The sequence below is a fragment of the Mytilus trossulus genome, chromosome 1, assembly GCF_036588685.1.
Source record: "Mytilus trossulus isolate FHL-02 chromosome 1, PNRI_Mtr1.1.1.hap1, whole genome shotgun sequence".
Classification (NCBI taxonomy): Eukaryota; Metazoa; Mollusca; class Bivalvia; order Mytilida; family Mytilidae; genus Mytilus; species Mytilus trossulus.
In genome coordinates, this window is record NC_086373.1 from 55,145,609 (window position 1) to 55,163,234 (window position 17,626).

The following is a 17,626-nucleotide window of genomic DNA, read 5'->3' on the forward strand; positions in this document are numbered from 1 at the left end:
AATTAATTCTCATTTAACACTAATTTACAATAAATGGTTATGGTAAATAAACATGAATTATGAAAATTTTAATAGTACTTATTAGTATATCCCAAATAGGGACAATAGCTGGACCAATTACGTGCGGCTCTTGAAAGCAATCGCATTTTGTAGTCATTCCGTATATTGAATATGTGAGGTTTTATGTACTCCCCCCTTATTAAATGTACTTTGGATTTCAGTATTTTCTTGTTTCTATTCTCCTTTTCTTAATATAAGACGGCTGTACACAACCAGTATATACACATCTTAATATATTCATGTGTTCGCTATGTAGATGATCAAGGGTGTAAATATATAGGGAAGGATGATAAATTATCAAACAGTCATTGAGACGTTGATACCTTATACCGTTAGTATACTTGTTATGGCGTTCATTATCACTGAACTAGTATATATATGTTTATTGGCCAGCTGAAGGACACCTTCGGGTGCGGGAATTTCTCGTTACGTTGAAGACCTGTTGGTGACCTTCCGCTGTTGTGTTTTCTATGGTCGGGTTGTTGTCTCTTTGAACCATTCCCCATTTTCATTCTCAATTTTATTGTTCTCGGTTTGTGCTGAATAGCAATATTAGGTTTTGGCTTTATTGGTCTTCGTAAAGTGCACGATTGTAGTAATTGGACGGATTGGTATATATATGACGTCATATACATGCATAAGTATATCGTAATTGAACATTTTACTATTTACACCCTTCATCTTTGCAATTAACAGTATTTATATATATGACGTCGTGTATAAGAAAAAATAATCATAATTGAACATTTTACTATTTCCATCATTGCATTTCACAGTAACATTGAATGAAACATTACAATTTTCGCCAAATTATCCAGTCTAATTTTAGAAACAGTTTTAAAAAAAGTCCGTCAATACAACCACACAGCCTTGAATTAACCATACAGGTATATGTAATTATTAGATAAATGTTTATTACAAAAAAAAATCAAATATTTCGTTTCAGTTTTTAAATCCAACTATTAGTGTTTGGCTCGAACTTCAAAGTAAGCAGCATAGGAGTGCCATAAAAATCGAGATTATAGTGTTGTTTAGGGTGTTGTGTGTTCCGAAACCTTGAGGACGATGATACATGTACATACAGTCATTTCACAGGATAGCCCTGGTAATGAATTAGTACATGTACAAGGAATACACCTTATTAAAAGGTCAGCTAGATTTATACAGTAAATCCTTGTGGCATTGACTACATCTTTAAAAAAAACGAAAAAGGACTATGGCAATAATTGTCATTTGTTTTGTCAATATGCCTATAAAAATTACAGGCATGCTAAAGGGCACATACATGTATGCATGCGAGTTGCGCTTCATTTGATGATTTTTATTGCTTAGATTGTATCAACGAAGCACATTCCATACAAACATTGGTACAGATCAGAAAAAGTTTATGTTTTCATGAATTCTGCAAACTAATCTTTTCCAGTCTATTTATTTAGTTTGACACAATTAAGATTATGTATTTAGAGCTACAAAAAACTCTTCTCTTAAGTTTTAATATGAACATAAGGAGATGTGGAATGATTGCCAATGAGACAGCTATCCAACAGAGTTCAAATTAAATGGATGTATGATAATACTTTGTGTTAATAGACAAAACAGAAAACAAATTATATTTGGAACTTGTTCATAGTCAAGTGACAATAAAACAGTATCTTTGACATTTTAATGTTGATACATGTAACATTAAATATAAATAGTAGCAACACATAAGAATCATTTATGTAAAATAACTCTAATCATGTAAGTTCTAAAGGGTTAAGTACCCAAGCACAGTAAGTGTCAATTTCATGTTGTTCATTTCGCAATATTAACACATTGTGACACATTGTGACCATCTCAAAGTTCGGTTTTAAAGGCTAAAACATTAACAAGTACTGTAATCAGAATAATAATGTTCCGAAGTCTTAGGGATGGCAAAATATGCTTGGTACATCAAAATTAGTTCAAAAAGCAATAAACGTCATCAAGTGTTAGAGAATGTTCAATACTTGCCATCAAACGACAATTTTGAGAACAATGCAGCTGGGCTTTCCATCAAGAATTGGAATGACCAGTAAAAAGATACTATTACAATGTAGTAGGGGACAAACAACAAAAATATTAGCATGACAATGGGAACATACATTGTTTGTAAGAGTTGCGATCACTCTTTGTAGTTTTTATTGCTCATTTGTTTTAATACATTCGAGTTTATTCATGCGTATATACGGACCAATAAGCATTGTCCAATCTTTTTATGCAGCTTAATTTATAATGACATTGTATTTTAAGCGAGATGTTCTTCATACAGAAATATCTCCATTTTTGTGTGAAATAATTTTGAAAAATTTCTTCAGTTCATTTATTATGATAGATTTCTAACTTACAAGCCTATGTGTTTTTTTCTAAATTTGATCTAAATTCTGTCAACATTAAATTTACTAACTTATGAAATTAGCAATGCTATAATTAATTTGTGCACTTGCACTGGTGTTTATTAGATCATTCGTCAATTGGGTTCTCCACCCATATGTCAGTAACACCTCTAGTGTGAGACTTGCCAATGACGAAAGCATTGACCACTGGTTGTTAATTCCAAAATGCCAATTTTTCAATAATTGTCTGTCAGTAAGTGTGTATCATTACTTCCCACATGAAATATGCGTCCCAAATGTAATTATACATCCAACCATACTAACTTATGATTATATCTTGAAAACCTTTGTTTATATCCTCTAGCCAAATAAGACGACTGTCATTTGTAGTTCTTAATATAACTATTCGTCGTTGAATGTATACACACATATGATATATATGCATGTTGTGCATCTTCTTGGTATGGTTGCAAATATTTTTAGACTTGTATATTTATTCTTGTTTGTAAAGCATCGTCCTTCATAAGCAATCTGATATATTAGATTTGCTTGTCGGTAGTTTTTTTATACTCTTATAAATACATACAAAATATCATATTTTGTGATGTAGCGATATTGTATGAAAATATTTGGCAGTGATTTCAGCTATAACCCCAACATTGATATTGTACAGAAATTAGAACAGTCGCATTGCAAACATATTTTATACCAGTTACCAATTCTGTCTGTGTTTACAAATACATGATGTCTGATCTCTAGAATTGTTCATTTGTTTCTAAACACGTGACAATCAAGCCAGTAAAGCTTTGTCTAGAAAAACAGCTTCACCGACTTGTGATCGACAATATTAAAACTTTAAAGAAACAGGTCTGGACATAAAAACAGACGGCCAAAGTAGCCAATGCTCCTAGTTGAAGATCGTACTTTGACTTATAATGGTTTAATTTTACAAATTGTCACGTGGATGGAGAATTGTCTCATTTGGCACTGATTATGTTTCATTCTATTCAATAAAATAAATATAAAAAAGAAGATGTGGTATATGATTGCCAATGAGACAACTATCCACAAAATACCAAAATGACACAAACATTAACAATTATAGGTCACCGTACGGCCTTCAACAATGAGCAAAGCCCATACCGCATATAGTCAGCTATAAAAGGCCCCGATAAGACAATGTAAAACAATTCAAGCGAGAAAACTAACGGCCTTATTTATGTAAAAAAAAAATTGAACGAAAAACAAATATATGTAACACATAAACAAACGACAACCATTGAATTACAGGCTCCTGACTTGGGACAGGCACATGCATAAATAATGTGGCGGCGTTAAACATGTTAGCGGGATCCCAACCCTCCCCCTAACCTGGAACAGTGGTATAACAGTACAACATAAGAACGAACTATAAAAATCAGTTGAAAAAGGCTTAACTCATCAGATAGACAAAAAATAAAAGTGGACGTGGCCGGGTACTTGTACATCCCGACACAAAAAGACACAATGAACAGATCTGGGAGTACTCGCAGTTATCTGACAGCTAGTTCAAAGCCATTAACAACTAATAAAAAAAATCATGCCTCTAAGACTAAGTTTGGTCATCATTATTTATAGTTATAAAGATAATTGAAAGAAAAAGGAGGAAATTAAAACATTTTTTTCCGCACTCATACCACATCTTCTATATCTACATGTATGTAATATGTTAACAAGTTTGAAGATCTCTTTTGTTTAAATGAAATAAATTAGTTTAACTCTGCTAATTCAAAACGTGTTCCCTAATTGTTATTGTGTCGCTTTCCTCTTGTGAATACTATTTTGTATTTTGTTGATCACTTGAATTACACGTACAGTGTTTCGTTTCATTTCAATGCTTACACGACGGGTGACACTAGTGTAGCTGGAACTGACCCTGACTTCGAAACTGTTTTGGTGGGCTCGAATTGCTCCATCTTTCGTTTTCTCTGTGCTGTTTTGTAGAATATATGTATATATATTATTTTTTATCTTATCGTCGTTTTTGTTTTGTTCGCAATGGTGTCTGTCCTCGACTTATGAACTTTAATGTTCCATTTATATCTTCTTCCAATTTTTAACATAATTTGGTAGTATGCGACTATGGACTTTGCTCATTGTTGAAATCCGAACGGTGACCTATAGTTGCACACCATGTACCTGGTTACAAGAGCGCAATTATTCGTAATGCTTGTTTCATAGGGTACCACTAGTGTTCCGTATTTTTTCTCTCGAAATTACACAAAAAAGAGAAAAATGGGTAGCAGTTCCTGTTACTAGAAATGCCAGTGTTGTATTACAACCAAAATACAAATAGGGTCATGCGGCTCAAATTTACTTAAAATACAGTTGAAAAAGACCATCCACTTTTTTCGCTTTATGAAAAAAGCATATTTTTAATGACTCCGACGTGCAGAAAAGGAAGAAATTTTCTATACTTCGTAAAATGTGAATATGAATTTCTGCAATTTTAAACGTAATTGGATAAGTTTTCAATTAAATGTAATTCCAATCCTGTATCAACCAATCAGAAGCCGTATATGTACTTCGAGATTCCACCAGTATAGACGCACCCCTTGATTGACTACAAGGGTACAGCAGATCCATATAAACTCCCTAGGGATTAATGGAGATGCGCCATTTACAATATTAATCCACCACCAGAACAGTCCCCATCCCAACACCGCCCAAGGGAGCATGCAGGACACCAGAAAGTCTGTTATTATGGTAGATGAAGCCGAAGTACTCGGAAAGAACCACCAGGCTTCTCGGCGGGAATAGAAAACCCGAAGAGATTTCAGAAGATTACTATACAGGTCAATCTGGGAACAATTTTGACCTACCGAACCACCGAAGTACCCAAGCTAGTTTAAACTCCGGTCTGGACACCAGAGATGTGTGTGAGAGGGTGAAAATCACTCTTCAGATGTACTGACATTTTTAGCATCCCGAGTGAGGATCGAACTCCGGACCTTCAGCACTGTAGCCATCGGTCTTAGCCACTACCCACGAACTCACATATAGGATTCTATTCTGAGTACCATCTTGCCGGTAAAATGTAAACAAATAATTGCGCTCTTGTAACCACCTCATTTTGTCTCTGATCGAAAGTTATCTGATCGGCAGTCATACCATTTTTTTTTTAATTTTCTTACATTGATGGATATCACGGTTTATGCTCTGGTATTCTCATATGGTATAAATGAATTGAGAATATCACACAGACTTATCACTATATAAAATAAACCATATCTTGTCTTAATTAGTTTTTACATCTAAATGGGAGGTTCAAAACTTCAAACTTATTTTTATCTTCAGTAAATTTTTATCAGTATCATATCTGACTTTGCCTGTCCGGGTTATTTACTACCTAACAAAATATGAGCAATGGTTTAAATTCAAAGTTTTCAATGTGAGAATTTCAAGTTATCATGTAATGTTTCTTTCCTGTCACTGGGTCTTATAGTGAAATAAAAACTTCCTTAAGTTATTATACTAAGCTGCGAATATTATGAATACTAGTATAAGGCAGCAACCATTTGATTTTCTGCCTAAGAAGATGCAGTTTTGTTGACAATTGCATGTAGACAATACTCCACTAGAAACCGAATGACGTAGAAACTAGCAAATGCATTGTTATTGGCAACGAGTGGATAGGGGTAATAACATTTTATTGTCTTTGTTCCTTTTTCTAAAGATTAAAATTCTACCTTATAAAAATGAAAAATAAAACATTCAGTAGCAGATCAAAGGTGTCAGATTTAATATTGCGATGTTTCAAAATCCAACTAAAATATACGTATATACATTTATGTCTGATAACATAGATAAAAAACGTGGGAAAACTTAGATAATCGCTTAATATAAATGTTACAGAATCTCTTGCCAAAAATAAATGATTATTTCCACAGTTCTTGGCAGAGTTATTACTTATTTTCAATATTCACGCGGTGATTAGAATAGGAAAAAAAAAACCACTACCTTACAAACATAAAGAAAACCATGAAAATGTTACTGGTGAAATAATTGGTAACTAAAACATCTTTCATCCTGTATAATGAATTAAAAATACACACTCAGTTAGAAATTAGGACTAAGAACTATTTCTGTTAAAAAAAAAAAAATAGCATAGGAGGCGTAAAGTCTTTGTATTGAATTTGGCATTGTAATTGACTCTATATCAAAAAGCTTTTGAAAAATCTACATTATACATATCAGTGATATTTATGAAAGAAAAATGAGACGTCGCTAATAAAATGATATTTGAAAATGAAGAGAGAGAAAAACGCTAGGAAGCTAGTAGACCAAGGATATATCACCCATTTCAGCGCATTTCAAAGAACGACTTTGAATAGAAAGTAACATTTTCAAATAGATATTTTTAAAGTTTACTCGAACTGCAATTCATGCGGTTGAAAGGTGTTTTTTCATAAGGGATTAAAATTTGTAAAAAATAATAAGGACATAAATGTACTGATAGACTTATCAATAAATATGAAACTAAATCGATTGGAGATTAAATTTCAGTTTGATTGATTCTTATGACACCTTCATCATCACGTAACGTTAGGTACAATAATGGTTAAAAAGCAATTTTACCAAAGCATCACAATATGTGTATATGTTTGTGGTTTTGCTTTGTTTGACCGTGTCATAATATAAGTTGTGGTTACAGTGCACCTATACATTAATAATCCCACTCAAGACGTCTGCACGTACTCCAATGTGTAGTTATATATATAGGAATGAGTTAAGGATTAGTATTATCTTCTGAGTTTTCACCCATAAAACCACAAAGTAATAACAAGCTTGGTTAACTTGAATTGATCAGATTAACACACCTATATCGAACACGGATATATTAAGTATTGTTTATTTATGTGTGAGGATTGAATGTGGTTTTGTGCTTTCTGGCGAAGTGGTGTCATTTCGTCATTTTTTAAAATTTACTTCAGATAAGACTATTGTGTTAAATAATACAAAAAAAGGGAAAGAGAGAGAAATGGAAACAAGACGTACTCAAACAAACAAATACGCATTTTTTGTACATAGATGTATATGATAAGGAAACCAAAACGAAAGAATTCAGCTTACAATGAGAATTTATCTTTCAAACCATACATGTATCAATATACCCAGAGTATGTGAATATACTTGTATATGCAACCGCCCCTACCCAAATTAACACACATATACATTTGTACCTTCATCCCTCTCATTTCACTGTGCGATATTAATAAAACAGTCAGACACCTCATCATAATTTGTGGTTTCTGAACTTATCAAGTAATCAATGCAATGACTGCATATAAGTCTTAGAACTCGTGTACTTATTCAAATCGATCACAGAGAAAATTATAAAAATGTGTATTTTCTTTTTCAAGATTGATTAAGTTCATTGTAAGCTGTCTGTTTCGTTTCGATTTTCTTATCAATTATGTACAAACATCGTACCAGTATATTGTTTGTTCGTGTACAGGAAAGTATTATATTGACTATCCCCCTCTCTCTCTCATTCTCTTCATTGTGGTTTTTTTTTTTACAGTGAAACAGTAACAACATTACGCAACAAAGTCAGGATCATATATTTAACACAATGCGACACTTTAATATCTTTATGTTAAATAAGATAATAACCGTTAATATAATTTTTTCATCGTTTGACAATGTATTTTTAGCTTCTTATTTTCTGTTTTCTTCAAATTATGTTTTGTTATATAGCGTATTTTAGACAGACTGTATTAATATATGATTCGACCAACTTAGTTCATAGTGCAGTTTTTCCCATTTTAAGCCACTTACATGTATATTTTCTTTAATGAAACTAATTATATATCCTATACGTGTATATGTGTGTATGGTGTGTTGTTGCACTTTTATTGTATATATACAGTAGAGCTAACGTAACTGAATTAAACAGTAAAAGGAATCTGATGTACAGTAGTTGTCGTTTGTTTATGTAATATATACGTGTTTCTCGTTTCTCGTTTTGTTTATATAGATTAGACCGTTGGTTTTCCCGTTTGAATGGTTTTACACTAGTAATTTTGGGGCCCTTTATAGCTTGTTGTTCGGTGTGAGCCAAGGCTCCGTGTTGAAGGCCGTACTTTAACCTATAATGGTTTAATTTTTAAATTGTTATTTGAATGGAGAGTTGTCTCATTGGCACTCACACCACATCTTCCTATATCTAAAACTTTAGGAAACATTGATTTATTTCTCTCATCCTTCTGGAAACTGACGATTTTTACAGAGGCATAGTTTTAAGTCTGTAGCTTATTATCAACGTTCATAATCGATATTCTGACTGTTTTAATCCTATTCCTTGATTTTGTGACAGAGTATCATCTTTCGAATAGTTCAATAAGTTTACAGTGCACAGGTGTGTGTTGAACTTCTATATTTCTGTTACTTTTGTTATTGTTTTACTGACGTACACGTGATATCGCCTTACTTTCATATTTAGTGTACAAGTGTTCCATTGCTCCACCCAGTTTTGATACCAAATAGCTTTTGTGTATGTTGCCCTTTTAATATATATACTATATATATATTATAATGTTTAAATTTCATATTGTTTCTAAATATGTATTTTAATTTATGTTTTGTCTATTATCCATTTTGTTTGTAATTCATATGCCTATAAGGGCCCTTTGATTAGGAAATAAACATATTTGATTTATACTTGCTACATGTCCCTTCCTAATTATGTTTTTTTTAAATTTTGCCCCTTTAACACATTTACTGCTATAACTAGTAATACCATTACTAGTATACTGACATCTACAGTAATCAGTAGACTGGCACTTATCAGTAAACATATAAACATATACATTAGTAAGAAAGAAAGAAAAGAAAGTTAATTGTAGCAAGTCTACCCTATTTATATATTTGTGTTGTTTTTGTCTTGTAGTAGCTGTTTATTTGACGTAAATCAGACATCTCCTCTCATTCATACTTAATGTACGACCTTATTTCAACACGTTTTGAGTTCATGAAAACTACCCCGGTATTCTTTAGGTTGCCCTTAAAATATATGTGTTATTCTTTTCGTTAGGTTGCTTTTTTGATTGACTTATATCTGACTTTCATTTGTTCATCCTGAGTCGACACACCTTGTTTTTAACCCCATTTTGAGTTCTAGTGGATTTTTTATTAGGTAACCTTTTATATATTTGTGTTATTTGTGTCATTAAGTTGCTAATTCATTGTCGTATATCTGATATTTCCTTTCATTCATACTAGCTCTACACACATTGCTTCACCTCAGTTCAAGTACGTATATATAATTTTATGTTGCCCTTATATATGTATTAGTGTTGTGTCTGTTCTTGAGTTGCTGTTTCATTTACATACGCCCGACTTTTATTTATAATTGACCGACGCATTACACATGTAGTTTCACTCCCTTTAGAGTCAAACAGATTAGTTCTCTGCAAATTTAAAGAAACTGGCATTGTCATTTTTAAAATGTCAGGACGATAAATGACCTCAAATTTTATCTGTTTTACAACAGAAAAAGACAGTTATGTAATATTCAATCATGAACTAGATCAGAATCATTAACATCGGAACTGCATAGGAATTGATGCGGCACGTGGTTTATGTGAAAATCATCAACAGATCAGCTGATTAAATCAGGGATGTATTTATGCAACAGAAATAATAGTGCAATCAGGAGAAATGTCAGAATAATTATGGCAAAATTCTATTAAAGTTCAAACACATTTAGATGCTCTACTTTTATTAAAGTCAAGGTATAATTTTTTTTTATCAGAAATCGTAAACAAATTATTGATGTCGAATGCACCATTATTCTTTCGTTTTTATCTATCATGGTATTCAATGCATTATAGTCAATAGTTTTGAACCATCCTTACATGCTGTGACGTAAATTGTAACAATCTAACTGTTACTGCATTAAGACATTACAACACAAGTAATTCTCTAGAGCCATTAATTTAACCAAAATATATCACCGCAAGCAAGAAACATTCGCATATTTTCCCACGTTATTTGTTTTTTAGTATTCTTCAGAGTTTTGCAGCCTGCTGAATAAATAAGTAACAAATATGCTGTCAGTTTCTATTATTGGTGAGTGTACTTTTGCGCTTCATAATTTGATATTGTTTGGACTAACTGACTTGTCGTAAATAAATGTCTCCTTGAACTCTCAAGAATCACAAACGGTTTGCGTGTATACCAAAATACCAAGTAAGGATAAGCACAAATTGCTGGTCCTTTCAAATGTTTCAATTGACAACGATCCCATTATTACGAATCAAGGCAAATATGTCTCTTCATTTTCTTCTTATTTTACTGGCAAGCCTTTCGATACTTTTAAAAAGCCAGAGAAATGAGTAAAAATTATACAAGACTTTCAAAATATACCATGAGCAGAGCAGAACAATTTGCCAATATTTTATTATGATTCGATAGCATCCTTTATTTTCCCTTTATGCAGAGAGAAAGGAGTTTTAGAGCCTTTCATTTACTATAACATTAGAAAGTCTTGCGATCGAGTAACACATAAAAACCAATAACAAACAAATAAAAACACACACAAGGATAACAGTTATTATTAGACAGTACAACCAACCTCCAACAAGAATCCCCCCGACAAAACAGACATACAAACAAAAACAAACAACAACACATGACGCATATAGCTAGACTTATTAATGGTACAAAATTTGTTGAGGTGAAACTTATATTTCATGTCCCAAAACCTCCTAATTTATTTGTGCATCTAAACCATGCATACATGTACATAGGTCGTAAAAGAGTGCCACACAATAAAAGTCCTACCCAGTCTGGGAAACCAATAGCTTGAAAAAGAAAATGAAGATGGCACATTATATCACTGTTTGTACATATCCCATTACTAGTATATTTTTTTTCAAAATTTATAAAAGCTGACTATAAAGCAGATTCATAATTACCAATTGATAACGCGGCAACCATGATATGACCCCGAGGCTCTAAAACTTACAGCAAACATTCATAATGTAAATTTTTACACTTTTTATCCCTGCAAGATACATGTATCATCATAGATAAAGCAGAAACCCTATATATTTGTCCCCGAAATGCTTGGGGATGAACGAAATTTTAGAAATGACCAGTGATAAAATTCCATCAAGAAAATATAATGTATAATGTTTACGTAAGTTAGTACCGAGCCCGTATGTTAATCATGTTTATTCCGAACTTATTTGAATAATGTACTGAACACACCAATTTCACTGTATTAAATATTATAATAAATTTGTACTTAACAAGGAAAGTATTGGTAAAACACAAAACAACAACGGTTACATCATTGAGCGTACTGCACCTTTGTTATAGTTGAAGGACAACAAACTTTGCTCAACAACTGTACCGCAAGTAGTGCTTATGGAAATTATAAGAAAGTGCTTGTTGGTCAATGACATCCACTTATATAAGTCGTGGGAAGTAATTCAGGCTTGTCATGCTATTTTTCTGAGATGCAGAATATAATCCACAGCGTTCATATCCGATTGGCTTGTTGGAAATTGCAGGAAGCTTTTCTTATATCTTAAGGTGTACTTAAGGAAACATGATATATTATTTAAAAATTGTAGAATGCACGAAGAGAAGTATAAGAATAGAAGTTATTGTCATATTGATTTCGTGAAATCAAGTAAAAGAAAAAAAGAAAGATATGTTTTAGCTGCATTATTATTATTGTTGGTTTTGTTGTTGTTGTTGTTGTTGTTGTTGTTGTTGCTGTTCAGTAAAATAGTGAGAGAAAAAATCAAAACGAAGAATCACAATTAAACAGTTATTTTAGTTCCATTGGGATATTTTTGCATGAATTTCTAACTTATCTTTATCTTTGCCTGCTAATTAGTTTTACTTTATAAATATATAATCAAACGTGCATTTGCACTTAAAGCTTGAATACAAAACATTGGTTTTGCCTGGAGCTTTTACTGTTTATCAGAAAATTATTATTTTTCAATATCTCATGTTTACATTATATGCATGTTTGCTAAATAAGGAGCACCAGCCTTATAATGAAGGTCTATTATAGCTATGTATTGGTTTCCTACTGAGCTCATTAGTGTCGTCTTCGTCTTCATACAAAATCTCTTGTTAATATCCACGCGTCGATGGAATTACAGACTTGAACTTTTGATTTTGAGTTGACTACTTTTGGAAACAAGAACTAATGGTCTGTAGTAATTTTTGCTGTTATTTACACACAAGTTTTTATTTGGTTGTGGAAGCTTTAGACTTTGGCATAGATAAAATCTCTTAAAAGGCATGATGCAATGAAGATTGACTTTAAATACAGAGGCCCCTCATGGGGGGGGGGGGGGGGTCCTAGTAATCACATAATCACCATTTTTTTGCCAATATAATCACATAATCATTAAATATTTGCTTATCTTTAGTAATCAAATAATCATAAACTAAAAATACAGTCCTAGGTAATCAAATAATCATGAAATATTTGGCTTAATAATCAAATAATCATTAAAAAAACGGCCAAGTAATCACATAATCAAAAACCCCATGAGGGCCCTCAATACAATTTGATAAAAAAAATTATTGTGGTTAAGCAGATGACCGTGAAAAATAATTCCTGACATCATTTGGTCTCTGGTCTCTCATTCCATGCACATCTTATTTTTATATTCATGTTTCCTTATATGTGATATTGCTTAGTTGTTAAAGCCTTACATTATGCTGATTTAATGGCATCGTTTGGACTTACAATTTAATTACAGTCAACCTTGTACTTATTTCTACCAGAGAAAAGATTTTCCTTATTGGTTTATATTTTCATTGACATCAAACACAATCCTTTCTTTCCGAACGGTTAGCTTCCTTATTGTAACCGACAGCTTTAGTATCCAAATGAGACATCGCTTTTGTCAGTTGTTTGCTCTCTGCGAGAAGATCATCTCGTACATTTCATTTAAATAAGACTTGTTGACCTTTTACAGAATTGCCATACTTTCTAATCAATAGTAAACCGTCTTTGTAGTTACAATTGTGTTTCTATGGAAACCAATTTTTCAAAATGTAATTTGCAGTCTCTAAAACATTTGCGTTGCGTCACTTTTTATCTATTAGGCATATTTATCACATAAAAAAATATATATATAAGTATATTGTATAATATAAAAAAGAAGAAATCGTATGATTGCCAAAGAGACAACTCTTAACAAGAGACCAGATTACATAGAAAGTCAAAAAAGAAAATACTACCATGTCTATAACGGAAAAACGAAGAGAAAAACAAGAAATACACAAAACACAGAAACCTGCATGTAATTTTCATGAACCACACTGTCATCAGATGAAGAATTAAAGCTAATTAGATATAAGAAGATATTGTATGAGTGCCAATGAGACAACTCTCGATCCAAGTTTCAATTCATAAAAGTAAACCATTATAGGTCAATGTACGGTCTCCAACATTGAGCCCTGCATGGCTCACACCGAACAGCAAACCATAAAGGGCCCAAACAATGACTAGTGTAAAACATTCAAATGGGAAAACCAACGGTCTAATCTATATAAAAAACGAGAAACACCATATATTCATATAACAACCTCCCAGTAATCATTTGCAAAATTTAACAACACTTTACAAATATCAAAATATACCTATATAAAATTACTTTTATTTTTTCTCTCTCTCTATTTTTTTCCTAATTCTTGATACAGGGAGTTCCTAGTTTTACGACCAACAGGATCTTTGTGGTTTACAATTTGAGATTGTATCTCGAGTATCTTTGTATAGATTAATTGTGTATTAACACGCTATAGGAAACACACTCAAATCTATTTATATGTAAGTTTCGCTTTTTTCGACGAAACAATACACCATTATATTTAAACAAATAAATCAAAACATATGTAAATCTGTAAATCAATTTTATCCTATATATAGAATTTATTGTTCCTTATTGTATATGCAAGGGTCGACTACTAATATAATTTTTTTCAAAATAAATGAGAAGGAGCCAATTGTAATTTACGGTGCAACAAGAGCTGTAAAAAAAGAAAAACAAGTTTGTTAACTTATTTTTATAAATCAGCTTGTTGTACGGTGTGAGCCAAGGCTCGGTGTTGAAGGCCGTACATTGACCTATGTAGTACAATGGTTTACTTTTTTAAATTTTTATTTGGATGGAGAGTTGCATGTCTCATTGGCACTCGCACAACATCTTCCTATATCTATTTTAAATTATTTGCTGTGTGTGTTTTTTGTTTGGGTTCATAGACATGTGTCCGATTTTCGATTTGTCCGTGTATCATACATCGTCTTCTGAATTTCCTGGTTCCCTGTTTGGACAAGATGGTTTGGTACATATTCCACTCCTTAAAGTCTTTAGACCGAAAAAAGGAAAATATGATACAATGCACATGTATGTTTAAATTTCATATGCTCACAATATATTGAAGTTAATATTTGTGGTATTAATTCTATTTTCGACTGTCATCCACCTAAATTCTAAAGATAAGATGACTGAAGGGGACAAACTAAGGATACGTTCTTTTGTATCTATAATCCGTGAATCTTGCTGCCTTTTTTTTAAATTTGATATTCTTGTTATCTGAACATTTTTACATTCTTCCTAAACAATTAGTGACAGAAAATACCCATTGTATAATATTTTCATACATGTAGTACTCGTGTCTAAAACTTTCTTCATTTCAGAACAAAATTATAAACTGGACAAAATATTAGCGCAGACTTGCATGGTCAATTTGTCAATGAGTTCTCCAGCTATGTATACAGTTACATTTAACACCTTATAATAAATTTTAACGTGAACAATTTTACAAATGAGTATTATAAATGTATTTGTAAGACTGGTTGACAATATAAAAAGACGAACGGCTTAACAAGAGACCAAAATGACACAGAAATCAACAGTTATATAATAGGTCATCCGTACGGCCTTCACACACAGTTTAACCCATACCACAAAGTCGAGCATTTATAAAGTCACCGAAATGGCAAATGTACGATAATTCAAAGGAGAAAACTAACGGCCTGATTTATGTACAAAAATGAACAAAATGAACAAAAGAAACAACTATGATATACAAATCTGAATTGATAATTTCTGCTTTGGTCTAGAAATATCCGAATCCATGGATATCGTACAGCAACATACATTGACTGTTGGCCTTTTCCCAAACCATCATATTCTCCATTGATATACAACATCCGCTGATTACAATACTTTTATAGAATCGGGGCGGAAGACGGACGGATATGTAAACGTTGTTATTATTGTCTATTATTCAGCACTTACATTGTATCTTGTTTCAATTCTTCTGAAGCGGAATACTAAACTTTTATTGAACTGCATTTTATATTGTTTAAAATTAGATAAATGTTTCATTTGAAGTAGAGAAACAAACAACTTCCTGGTTTGAACTACTTCTCGGAAATGTTTACAAAAATCTCTTTTATCGAGTCAGTTAACAGTCCCGTTGAATGGTCATATTTTTTTGTAAACATCAGTATCCCTTTTCACAAAAAATATTAAGTGTAAAATTAATCTTACGATAAAAATATTTAATTGAATTGTTAAGGAATATTTTAGACTTACGATAAATTTTACGCTTAAGATTTTTTGTGAAAAGGGCTACAGTAATGTTGAATGGTCATAATGTTATGTTAAAACAGTTCAATTGTTACATCGTATTGTTTGTTGAATGGAAATATTTACATCGGTTATTTTGAATGGTCATATTTTACATCAGTAATGTTCAATGGTCATATTTTATTTCAGTAATGTTCAATGGTCATATTTTACATCAGTAATGTTCAATGGTCATATTTTACATCAGTAATGTTCAATGGTCATATTTTACATCAGTAATGTCCAATGGTCATATTTTACATCAGTAATGTTCAATGGTCATATTTGACATCAGTAATGTTCAATGGTCATATTTTACATCAGTAATGTTCAATGGTCATATTTTACATCAGTAATGTTCAATGGTCATATTTTACATCAGTAATGTTCAATGGTCATATTTTACATCAGTAATGTTCAATGGTCATATTTTACATCAGTAATGTTCAAAGGTCATATTTTACATCAGTAATGTTCAATGGTCATATTTTACATCAGTAATGTTCAATGGTCATATTTTACATCAGTAATGTTCAATGGTCATATTTTACATCAGTAATGTTCAATGGTCATATTTTATTTCAGTAATGTTCAATGGTCATATTTTACATCAGTAATGTTGAATGGTCATATTTTACATCAGTAATGTTCAAAGGTCATATTTTACATCAGTAATCAGTAATGTTCAATGGTCATATTTTACATCAGTAATGTTCAATGGTCATATTTTACATCAGTAATGTTCAATGGTCATATTTGACATCAGTAATGTTCAATGGTCATATTTTACATCAGTAATGTTGAATGGTCATATTTTATTTCAGTAATGTTCAATGGTCATATTTTACATCAGTAATGTTCAATGGTCATATTTTACTTCAGTAATGTTCAATGGTCATATTTTATTTCAGTAATGTTCAATGGTCATATTTGACATCAGTAATGTTCAATGGTCATATTTTACATCAGTAATGTTGAATGGTCATATTTTACATCAGTAATGTTGAATGGTCATATTTTATTTCAGTAATGTTCAATGGTCATATTTTACATCAGTAATGTTCAATGGTCATATTTTACTTCAGTAATGTTCAATGGTCATATTTTATTTCAGTAATGTTCAATGGTCATATTTTACATCAGTAATGTTCAATGGTCATATTTTACTTCAGTAATGTTCAATGGTCATATTTTATTTCAGTAATGTTCAATGGTCATATTTTACATCAGTAATGTTCAATGGTCATATTTTATTTCAGTATTGTTCAATGGTCATATTTTATTTCAGTATTGTTCAATGGTCATATTTTATTTCAGTATTGTTCAATGGTAATATTTTACATCAGTAATGTTCAATGGTCATATTTTACATCAGTAATGTTCAATGGTCATATTTTACATCAGTAATCAGTAATGTTCAATGGTCTTATTTTACATCAGTAATCAGTAATGTTCAATGGTCATATTTTACATCAGTAATGTTCAATGGTCATATTTTACTATATAAGTTCTGTTTAATTGTCATTATATTGTGTGTTATATTGTATGTCAGTCTTA